The sequence below is a fragment of the Rhamphochromis longiceps genome, linkage group LG7 (genome assembly GCF_057381845.1).
Source record: "Rhamphochromis longiceps isolate RC_006_pf linkage group LG7, R_longiceps_female_GT1.1, whole genome shotgun sequence".
NCBI classification, from domain to species: domain Eukaryota; kingdom Metazoa; phylum Chordata; class Actinopteri; order Cichliformes; family Cichlidae; genus Rhamphochromis; species Rhamphochromis longiceps.
In genome coordinates, this window is record NC_140563.1 from 38,551,965 (window position 1) to 38,564,249 (window position 12,285).

Consider the following 12,285-nt stretch of genomic DNA (forward strand, 5'->3'; position numbering starts at 1 on the left):
TTTCAAGAAACTACTTAGTCTAAGCTGTGGGAATGGAGCAGACAGTGCTATGTGACGCTATGTGACGCACTCAGCTGTATTAAAGCTGCTTGTGTATTCTGTGCACTGTATTTCAGTGTGCAGCCATCACCGTGTTTGTAACTGTGTGTCATCCTGTTCTCTAAATAAAATTGCAATGTGCATGTAGTCCTGTCTTGATAAAAGATATGACATTTCTATCAGCGTGTCGGCTTGTGTGTGTGAGTGACGTCACATGCGGACAAAGGTCCCGTCCTGTGCAGTCTGTGTGGCAGTCTGTCGGCCAGAGAGACAGAGAGGGTGAGAGAGAGAGAGAGAGAGAGAGAAGGAGAGAGCCGCGCCAGCGCAGAGAGGCACGGAGACGAAGCAGAGAGCGCAAAGGCTTCGATATCTGGGGGGGAAATTAAAACAACTTGCATTTTTGAAAAAAAAAAACAGCCAAAAAACAACAAAGCCAAAAAACAAACAAAATCGGGACATAGCGGTGGGAAAATTTGACCGATCTTTCGCTTTTTTCCCCTGCACGGACATAAAATGAAAGGGTTACCTGGCTGCATGTTGGATTTTAAATCTTATATTACACCGCTGCGGCGTTGACTTCAGAGTTGCGCAGGCAGAGTCTGTATGAGTTGTCTGTTGGAGGAATTTTAGACACTCCGGATCAAACTTGAGTTGGACATCCAGGAACCAGTCAGGGAGTAAGCTAAACCACCTACCCACTGCTCTCACTGCATGCAGGACACTGTAAGTATTTGATATCTTATCCTCACTGTTGAGAGATTTCCCCACAATTTAACATTTGTTACATAGAGGGAGTACATGTATAGGTTTATGTGGACCGCTGTCTTACTATGCACATATGCCTAAGAGTGGGCATCTTTTCATAATCAAAAGTATACCTGCCACGTAGACGTGGCGATAGAGCAGTCAGTTCAGATAAAGGCTTTGATGGTATTAGCAGATGCCTGGAGCCCCTCAGCGCACCGTTATTTCAACGGGAGACGCGCAGTTGTGCGTCTATAGAGGATGTGAGAACAGGGACGCGGCTGGAATGAAGGACTTGTTGCGCCAGAACTGGGCTCTTTATCAAACTCTGGGATTGGAACAACACTTGTAAATGGGAGTGAGAGGAAAAAAATAAATGGGCGTTGGGTGTAGGAGTTTATAAAGGCTGACATCTGTTTAGATTTTCCACGCTGATCTCGTTATAGAGAATGTGTTCTTATGATCTTATTTTAGATTTCTTTATCGAATCTCTGCGTCTTCCTCCCCCAAATCAAATCTAAACTCATTCTAACCAGCATCGGTTATTCAAGAGAAAACACTTGTGCTGTCAGTGTGAGTATTACAGATGACCAAACCACCAGCAGCATGTTGAAGCATTTCTTGTAGTGCTGGCGTCTTTCCAAAGAAAACGCCTTGACTCTGTCTTCTGCCGGCAGGCGTCAATCCACCCTACTCAAGCCCTAAAAATCAACTGTAACTGTTACAATTTTAGCAGACTTTAGTAACACCTTCGGGAAACAAAGTGATTTAGTTATTTATCGAACACAAGATAGTTAAGTTTAACTGTATGAATTTAGGGTACACAGGCTTCACCTGTTATGGCAGAGATGGATAGCTCAGAGGTCCAACTTGTAGTCTAAAAGTCAAAAGGATCAATAATTCCAACATCTTAAGACCAACTGGGATGGAATGCTTGGGTTTTTTTTTTTCATCTGACAGGTTCTGATCAGATGCTGTGTTGTTTGTCGGTTAGTCATAATAAGTCATGCATAACAAACTGGAGATAAATATACATGAAACAGCTCTTGTGGGGACCTTGCTGACTGTTATCGGACAAAAGCACGTCTTAAAAGCTCTGTTTCTGTTATTGGCACTGTGAAACACTCTTAATGGAAAAATCTGAATCTCCCTTGAGACCCGTGGGACTTAATTTAGAACAGGTTTGCTCAAACTTTAACTTGCCCAACAATTAAGCTGAGTTAAGATGTTCTAGATGATATAGGGTGAAATGAAGCCATTGAGTTCTGTCCTTACTTGAGTTTTCTTAGTCAAAACTCCCCATGGCAAATTTCCATTTGAAGATGAACCATTTCACATCTATACAAGAGATAAAAAGGCATAACTGAGTACTTTTATGTTTCCTGAAAGAGCTCTTTTGAGCCACACACATCTGGTTTGTCATCAATCTCCACAGACCTCAGGGATGGATTTCTGTTACCTTAGCCTGGGTCATGCATTCAAATAAACACAGTTGGCTGTGTTCTTGCTTGGAAAGTGACAAAAGACTTCACAGCTGTGTTGCTGATGTGATGCGTTTTACTGGCTCCTTTTAGTTCCTGTTATTGGCAGTTTGCTCATTATATGCCTATTCCTTCTAAAGTATTATTATTGTTTTGAAGAATGTTATACACCCACCAAAAAACCTTGAAACTTGACCAGAAAAGTTTATTAAGTTCATGACCTTCCTTTTTTTTATCAAAGTTTCCACATGCACCCAAGATATGTGATAAGACCGCAGGGTTTCTGTGTCATCAAAGTAAATTTGAACTGATTGAGAAGGCCTGCTGTAAGGGAAAAAAGGTGCTTGATACATGCTGTCACTCCCTTTTGATGTTTCCTGATTAACACTAATTTGGGACTCAAATGGTGTCTCTGTGTCTGAGTGGGTGTGTTTATTTGAGTATTCACAAGAGAGAGTGAGACCACTGTTTACCTACCACCCGCTGTCACAGGTCTCAGGGGGTCTTTGATGCTAAAGAGAGTGATAGGACCATTAGCACTCCTGAAGAGAGATTTCAAATGACTTTGGCTGCATCCACACTAATGCGTTTTTGTTTTAAAACGCATAGTTTTCTCTCCGTTTTGGCCTCCCGTCCACACTGAGACGGCATTTTCCCCAAGGAAAACGCAGCGTTTTGAAAACGCTCTCGAAAACGAATACATTTCAAAACGGAGCTGTCCCTTCACAGTGTAGACACTCGAAAGCGCAGACTTTCTTAAACGATGATGCGTTTTAGTCATGTGACGCAGTCATGTGACCAATTAAACAAAGATAGCGGAGGGCATTGTACAGCAGTTGTTTTGATTGCTCTCAATTTTGACAGCCCTAAAAAAGATTACTATCAGTTTGTACATGCTCCAGATAGCTTTTCTTCAAATTCTTTAATTCTCACTCGCATTTGCGCATGCGCAGGACTGGAACGTAAGCGTTTTCAATGTGGACGCACAACTCTGTGAAAACGACTGAAAACGCTAGTGTGGACGCAGAGCGTTTTCAGACGAAAACGCCGTTTTCAAATCCATCCGGGCTAGTGTGGACGTAGCCTTTGAAGCGACTTTAATCATGGATTCGACATTCTCGACATTTCTTACAGCCTTAAGCAACCAGAATGAAAGATTTCTCTTTAATAGTTTGTTGAATATCGATTTAGTTTTATTTACTTATTTGATGGATAGTGTGGATAAGTTAGATTTTAATCTGATCATAAAAAAAACTAAGAAACAGGAGATCAATCCAACAAGCACAGTGGTTCAATTATTGTCATATATACAAAATCTCACATTTTTTGGACATTTCTTTTCTGGGAAATTCTTCAGTAGTGTAGTGAGCCACATAGTTCTTATTTACTGAACTAGGTCAATTTGTTCACTCTCGATATAGCTTATTTAAGTCATTCTCAAGTACTTATTTAAAAAACAACAACTGTATAAATCTGCTTTTTTTCATTTAGCATCATCTTATGGTAACAAAAATAACATTTTCAAGTAGCTGCAGCACTCTGTGACACACAAACCAAATTAATTTAGTGCAACATTTTACAACTTACACAGCTACTGTAGAGTGTTGTAAAATTAAGACATAACTCGGGAAGAGAGAAAGTGAGAGATGATAGTGTCATACAACAAGCAGGAAAAAAAACAGATAAGTGTAAAAGACTTATGATGCCATTGTATTAAAAAACAGTTGATGATGATTTAAAGTGACAGTGTTTGAGTGCTTTTGTTGAATGATACTTTGTCTATATATAGATTTAGATATATATATAGGCCACAAACATTTTTATTTACTAGTCAAGTGCACTTAAAATATGGGTAAAGCAAAGAGGCTCAGAGAAGCACCTCGGGTTCTTAGCCCTTAAAGTTGTTGTTGATAGATTTGATGGGGTTACAGAAACATACTCATCTGAAAGTCATTCCAGAGAAGTTGATTCTTTTGACTTCTGACCTCTTTTATCAAACTAAACAGAACTCCCATTGCAAAGACTTACTGTCTCCCCTGAAGATGACTGCTTTATGTTTCCCGTCATGAGCTTTGACGTCCATCAAAAGCCTGGGTTCTTGAAACATCTGTGTTGTGATTACTGGAACCCTGATTTTTCCTCCCCCTATTCTAAGGAACTGCATTCCACCCATTCTTACTCCATAGGTCCAGATTGTTTCCACATTAATGCAGCAACCTGCATGAATGTGTGAGCAGTTGCTGCAGAAAAGAAATTTCTTCAAGGGCCATTTAAACAGGGAAGTAATTCAAAATAGGCTGTTCACAGCTATAAAAAATATACACAAGATAGAACAAATAGTTATAAATGGTTTTAGAATCACTGATACTCTCTCTGAAGTTATCTTGACTTTTACTTACATACACATGCATTCTTATTAACATGAATTACAGATATTATGCTCCTCAGTGTCTGCACAGTCTTTGAACATTACTGTGAAGTTAATTAATCAAAATTTAAAAAATGATGCAATAAGGACCTTAAATCTAAAATGAATACAGTAGTTGTGATATATTTTATTATCAGTTACTGTCAATAACATAAACAATATCTGAAAATATCTCTCAAACTTCAGCTTGTTCTTGGTTCTGGGATCAAGTAATTATAGCTGTATATCTCATCTTCTGAAAACATTACCTTTGGCTTTTAATAGATAGACTTTGATAGAATTTGCTCATAACTACTTATTTGGAAGCAGTCGTTTGTTTTTCTCAATGTATGTAGCCATTTCTTCTGTTTATCCACAGGGAGGTTTGTTGCCATCTTCTACCTTTACAATTCATTTTTTTACCTTAGATAAATGGAAAAAAGAAATTGTGGTTTTGACAGGAAACTGACAGCTGTCAGATTAACACTACTGTGGTTGCATGGCTACAGTGATACACAATGAATGTTGTTTTGGGAAGTAAATATATTTGATGTTAATGTAGTTACTGTATATTCCAAACGAACTTCAGATAACGTCATGGCATGCTGGAAACATTCATAAATATTTAAAGAAAGCAGATTTGCACAGTTTGGTAAATCTATACACAAACTGCTCACAACTATCAGTGTGTACATATTATTATGCTGTCATCATGTAAGGTATTGTTTTTTCAATCCACAGTTTAGCTGGTGCTAACAGAAAAGAAAATGGACCCAATATTTACCCAGAAAGATTACATGAATTAGGTTAGAATACACAATCACTTGCACAAAGGGTAGATGTGTATTTACTGCAAAGTGTTTTGGATGCATACAGTACATGTTTTGGCTCTCCAAAATATGGAACAGTCATATTATGTTACCACTTTACTTACAAGTTCTTCTTTATTGAGAGGCAGGCTTTAAGGGCTTAAAAGGATAATGGTCAGTGTGACCAAAAGCCAAGTGTTCATCCATGTGATGTTTACATTGTCAGGAGCTCAACCCACAATGGTGCAGTACTGTAGGCTCGTGCTGCCAGACACTGGACCACATCAGTTAGAGATAAACACATTTAGTGGCTCTAATGCTAACATGGTTCAAGACATAGACCCTGCACTTACCACTTATTTCTCTAATGACCACTCATTAACTTCCTTGTAACAGATCATGTGTGGCTTTGAGGCAGAAGACGGTTAAAATCATCTGAAAGGTGTCTGTCATGCATGAAAGAAAGAGGAACTGAGAAACACCATAATGAGGAAATAATTTTTCAACCCAGCACAAATCATGACTCTTTCTGGGGTTCTGTATTAGTATGATTATTTGGTTCTGTACTTCACCACGCTCTTTTTGAAGTGAAACAATGACACTAACCCTTTTTTCAGATGTTACATAGCATTTTAAAGTAGTATAATTCAATGCAGTCGAAGAGTGAAATGCTCTTTTAAAACAATGCAATGAGGTCTTTAGAATATGAGGAGCCCTGCTTATTCAAGACTTTGTATGTAATCAGAAGGAGTTTAAATTGAATTTTGAATTTAACAGGGGGCCAATGAAGAGAAGCTAACATATGAGAAATATTACCTGTCTTTTTTGTTCCTGGTAGTGATACTTTGTACAAAAACTTAATGTTTCATTGTATTTCAAAGGACATATTTTGATTGAAATGACTCCCACATTACTCATAGTGTTACTGGAAGTATCTAATCAGCCAAATAGATGGCAGCAAATCAAACATGCTGACATAGTCAAGATAACCTGCTAAAGTGAGCATCAAAATTGGGAAGAAAGGTCAATGAAGTGACTTTGACTGGTAAATGGCCTGTATCCACCAATTCACACACAGGTGATGGTAAGCTACATTGTAGTCACAGCCACCCGGTGGCGCACTGACATTGGCGAGGCTGCCGGACACTGGCGCCACCGGGCCCTCTGACCACCACCAGTAGGCAACGGGTGAAGTGTCTTGCCCAAGCCGGGGCTCGAACCGGCAACCTTCCGATTACAAGGCAAACTCCCAACTCTTGAGCCACGATCTCCCCACAACGAATGTGGTTGTTGGTGTCAGATGAGTTGGTCTGAACATTTCCGAAATTGCTGATTTACTGGGATTTTCCCGCACAACCGTTTCTACTGTTTACAGAAAATGACCCAAGTAAAAGAATATATCCAGTGTGTGGTAGATGACTGAGTTGATAGGAAATGAACAGAAACTCCAATAACCCTTTGTTACAACTGAGATATGAAGATACTCATTTCTGAATGCACAACACATCAAACCTTAAAGGTACCATACCAAATGTCCATCCTGTGTGCTTATAATAGGAACCAGGCCTCCAATTCAAATAAGGCTTACCAAAATTGGACAATAGACGATTGTAAAAATGTTACCTAGTGTGATAAGTCTTAATTTCCCCTGGATCATTTCGATGGTAGGGCCAGACTTTTCTCTTAAAGCCTTTTATGACCATGGTTTACCAATCTTCCAGTAGGATAACACTCTATGCCACAAAGCTCAAATCATTTCAAACAGGTTTCTTGAACATGACAATGAGTTTACTGTACTCAAATAGTTTCCACAGTCACTGGATCTCAATCCAACAGAGCACTTTTGTGATGTGGTGGAATGGGATATTCCCATTATGGATGTGCAGCTGAAAAATCTGTACCAGTTGTGTGATGCTATCATGGTACTTTGGACCAAAATCTCTGAGGAATGTTTCCAGGACCTTGTTGAATCTCAGCCATGAAGGATTAAGGCAGCTTGGAAGACAAAATGGGATCTGGTATCCAATAAAAAAGGTATCCAATGAGCATACACAGATGAAGATACAGACATATGCATACATTTATGCATATGTAAATCTAGATATATACACAAATTAATCATCATTTCAAATTATGACCACATGCACACATTTGTTTTTATTCAGTGCAGTGCATTAATGGTTTTGACAGGCAAGGTTATTAAAGTGATGAATTTGAAGAACACTTTTGAGTCAAACCCTAAAATCTCTGCAGACTACACTGACGCAATCCCATATTGCATCTGAGCTCCGGTGATGTAATTTGTGGAATCTGGCTCTAATAGTGCAATTTCATTAGAGAACATGCCTGTTAATAAAATCCAGAAAAAAAAACCAAACAAAAATAAAAACAAACTGATACATATGGTAGTGACTGTTTAGGTAAAAAAAAAATGTAATCCAGTCATTGTTAAATACTTCAGTTATTATAATAAAACCACTTGTTATAAATGGTTCTTACACTGTTTTAAATGCATTCATACAACCGTCCATCAATTATTCATCTATTTTAAGCATCTTTTTCTTTCTTTTACAGTTTCTTTTTAAAATATATCTTAAACCACTGTAAGAAGGAGGATTTTTAATAGCAGATTCCCCTTTTTATGCCTTCTAGCATAAAGATTTGCTCTATCTAAACATGTGGGACAGATGAGAAAGATCTTAAAGTTAATAATTTGAGTTACATGACAGTTCCAAAATGAAAAGCTGCATTATATGCCACCACATAGATAATAACTAGTGAGTTGGATTTTGGTTGTCACTAGACTTTCCAAAGCTATGATCCCTGTGAGAATTTATAGCCAAATTAAAACAGCTTTTATATGTTATTTATGATTCTGCTCATTATTTAGAAATAACAAATTGCTGTCAGTGGCTTTGGAAAAACCGAAAGCCACTGTGAAACCGAGCCGCCTCTCTCTATGTAATTTAGAAGTTAACTCCTTCTCCTTGTGAAATGAAACATTATTTTGTCAGTGCATCCAGGAGTAACCGTTCCCAATGTGCTTCTGTTGGTGGTGTGATGAAACGCTGCTCCTTGAAATGCCTGAAATATGATTTTTCATCTTTTAAAATGCACTATTTGTTTATTTATTTTACTGCCATAATGTTTTGGTAGAAAATTCTGTTCAATATTATGTATAGTATACTCGATATATTTAGCCTATCACTGTTTAGTGTGGTTTTTGTCACTAAAGAATATTGTGTATGTTTGAAGCTCCTACATTTTCTAAATGCATTCATATCACTACCAGAGAGCTCTTTTTGAGATAAAAAAAAAAGCAACAATTAAAGCAAGCCAACAATGTTGGTTATGTATTTCACTACTGAATTGCATTCTTGTTTATTTATGCAATTGTGGTGCTTGATTACACTAATAGTCCTACAAAGGTGTAGTATTCTATTCTATTCTATTCTATTCTATTCTATTCTATTCCAGTATAATGACCATTTGGGGCCATGTGTGCTGTGATGGAAGTGGTTCGAAGGGTATCATCCTCTGATGAGCTGTGAATCAGCCGGTCACGCCTGCAGTCACTCATGACTCAACACAGGCTCTCAATCCAATCCTTGTTCCGAGTTCTGTCGGTACGCAGCAACTGTTTGAGTGTATGTGCAAGTGTGTGCGTGTGTGTGTGGTTTGTAATGATAAAGATAAAGTTAGAGAATGAAAGCCTATGTGGCTGAGTGTTTGTGTGCATGCTAGCTTGTAGAAGCCCTGCGTCTCTGCTTTCTGGGGTGGGAGAGATGGAAACAATGGTCACATTGTGTGGAGAGTTGGCAAAGATGGGAGGAGGGAGCTGGAGGAAAAGACGCAGGCAACAGGAGAGGAAATCTGAGAAGAAAAAGATTGCAGAAGATGAGCACAAGGGCAAAGAGGAGAGGGGGACACAGAGGTGGAAAGAGAAAAGGAAAGAGATTTGGAGGTGAGGGATGGAAGAACCGTGGGAAGTTATGAGACTTTTTGGTTTCAGTTTCATGTTTGAGTTGAACATGGATTAAACACACATTTAAAATTCCCAATAATCAAGCTGCAATCAAATATTTCCTATAGATAATCTAAAATGCATTGAAATGTAGAAAAAAATACTTTTTGAACCCATTTGAAGTACATTTCCAAACATATGGGTAGCCTTGCATAGTGATTCATACCATATACCATGATACATAGTATGAAATAAAATTCCTCCATTTTAGTCATTTTTGATCAATATGTAGTTGTTACATCCTGTGAAGCTGTGGGAGTGTGTGGGGTGTTTGCCCGCTCTCCCCGCCTCTTCCTCTCTTGCCACTCCTACCCCCTCTGTCTCTCTCACTCTCCTCTCTCCCCAGGACACAGCTGCTTTTGATTAGCCTCGTTTGCCACCTGACTCCAGTCAGCAATCACCTCTGAGGCTATTTAAACTGGGGATGAGTGGTGAGCAGGGTGTTTTTTTTTCCCTCTGTGGTGCGACACGGTTTTTGTGCTAGGTTTTGGACAGACAGCCGCCTTCTGACTAGTGAGTAGATGGGCTTGTGGGCCCTGAGAGTGTCTCCCTGTGTTAAGGAGTAGGGTAGGAAGTGTGGGAAGTGCCTCCCATTTTTGTTTAGTAGTCTACTTGTCTTTTGTTGCTGCGAGTGTTTCCTTTGTTTCTTTGGCATTATTGGTAAAACGGCATTGCCGGCTCTTTAAGTTAATGTCGTTTGTAATAAACCTATATCATTTGTAATAAAACTATATTAATACAGAACAATTCTGTCTGTTTTCCTTTTCATTCTGTTTCTGGACTCATTTGTTACTGGTCCCCTCACTCGCATGCCTAGACCCCTTCGGGGGGAACGTAACAATGTGGGGGCTCGTCCGGGATCTGAATGGAAGGAACAGCAATTGAGTTTTAGGGAGTTGTTTGCCGGTGGCCTGTTTAGTTGTATGGTATCTGCTGCGCTCTCTCTCCAGTTAGCAAAGGGGAGTGTCTAGCTGAGCGTAAGCTCCTCTTTCAGGCACTCATTTTTTATTTTGCCTTTATTATTTTCGGAGTAATCCCGGGTGGGGATTAGTTCCCTGTCGGGGGTAGGCTTGTCGGTGCTTTGTGCACTTGATGCTTAGCCTTTAAAGTTGCCTTGAGCCTGGTACACTCCAGAAGCTAACTAGGCTGAAATTTTAGTAGGTAGGTCTGGGGAGAGGGTCGGTGGTATTTTTATTTATTGGTTAACCTGCGGCCACACATTTCCCACCTGAGTTTTGGAGGTGGTGTTTCTTTGTTGTTATTGTTAGCCTCAGGTAGTTTTTGTTTTAGATTTAATGGCTACCTTTGATATTGCTGTGTTTAAGGAAAACCCCTCGCTTGGGATAGTGGCCTTGCCAGTGTCTGCCAGTCCACTTGAGCATGGTGTAGCATCTCAGCCTGTTCCGCAGGTGGCAGCTCAAGCTGTAGGTCCATTGGTGTCTACACCTGTTGCTCAGGGGCTGCCTGAGGACAAAGCCATGACATTGCCTCGCTTCGAACCTCTCTCCATTGAATCAAGTGTAGGCTGGAAGCAGGATGCTAAGCTCCGTGTACGCCTGGCTCGTCTCCAGTTGGAAAAGGAGGATCATGAGAGGGAGTTCCAGCTAAAGGAGTTGGAGCTTAGGCGTTTAGACGCAGAGCTTGCCAGAGCCAGGGAGGTCGAATTGAAAAAGGTGGAGGTGGAGGCGGAGACAGCTGTTAAGTTGCGACAGCTGGAACTCCGGCAGGCTTCTCTTCCTCCGACTGCCTCCATTCGTCAGGCAGACACACCATTTGATGTAGGGAAAAATAGTCGTCTGGTTCCGGTGTTCCATGACACTGAGGTCGACAGCTACTTCGAGTCATTTGAACGAATAGCCACAGCCTTGCACTGGCCACGGGATTCGTGGGCCATTTTGCTCCAATGTAAGCTGGTAGGTAAGGCTCAAGAAGTTTGTTCCTCATTGTCAGCTGAGGACAGCTTGGACTATGACAAGCTGAAAATTGCTATCCTGCTGGCTTATGAGCTGGTCCCAGAAGCCTATAGGCAGCGTTTCCGGGGGTTGAAAAGGGGACAGGGTCAGTCTTATCTTGATTTCGCCAGGGGAAAAAGGTGTTCTTTTTGATCGGTGGTGTGCCTGCAAAGCCACTGACCTGGCTTCGATCCGGGAACTAATGCTCATAGAGGAATTTAAGAACTGCATTGCTGAGCGCATCGCAGTATATATTAATGAACAGAAGGTTTCCTCGCTACAGCAGGCTGCGACGCTGGCTGATGAGTTCGCGCTCGTCCATAAAACCAGTGTCAGTAGGTATGACCGGCGCGATGCCCCAGTGAAGGCTAGCAAGGTGCCAGTTGCACCGCACCCAAAGAGTGAGGTATTTGGGTTTCGTCCCAAGGCAGACCGAAAGTGTTTTTTCTGTTTTTAAGTCTGGCCACTTGATCGCAGATTGTGACGCTTATAAACGGAAACAGTCTCGACTTCACGTAAACCAAAAGGGGTCAGGCTGATTAAAACCATGCCTCCTGTCAGTAGGCCCCCCTCCCCTGAGACCCCGGATGAGTGTTTCAAGCCCTTCATTTTTAAGGGGACAGTTTCGCTTTCTGGTAAGACCGAGGATAAGTGTGACGTGACCATTCTGCGTGATACTGGTGGTTCACAGTCCCTCATACTAGCTAGTGTGCTTGAATTTAATGAGAAGTCTGACTGTGACTCTAGCATCATCGTAAGAGGTGTTGGGATGAGTTTTGTGCCTGCTCCCCTCCATCGTATTTGGGTACAGAGTGAGCTGGTGAGTGGT

The 12,285-nt window shown here is 40.6% G+C and overlaps 1 protein-coding gene across 1 annotated transcript in view; it reads left to right on the plus strand.

The window, feature by feature from the left end:
* Nucleotides 1–306: 306 nt before the first annotated feature.
* lpar1 (lysophosphatidic acid receptor 1) overlaps nt 307–12,285 on the plus strand; it is a 41,645-nt gene continuing 29,666 nt past the window's right edge. Inside the window, exon 1 of the mRNA XM_085413580.1 lies at nt 307–762. The gene's annotated coding sequence lies outside the window, so the exon portion shown is untranslated. The remainder of the gene's footprint in view (nt 763–12,285) is intronic.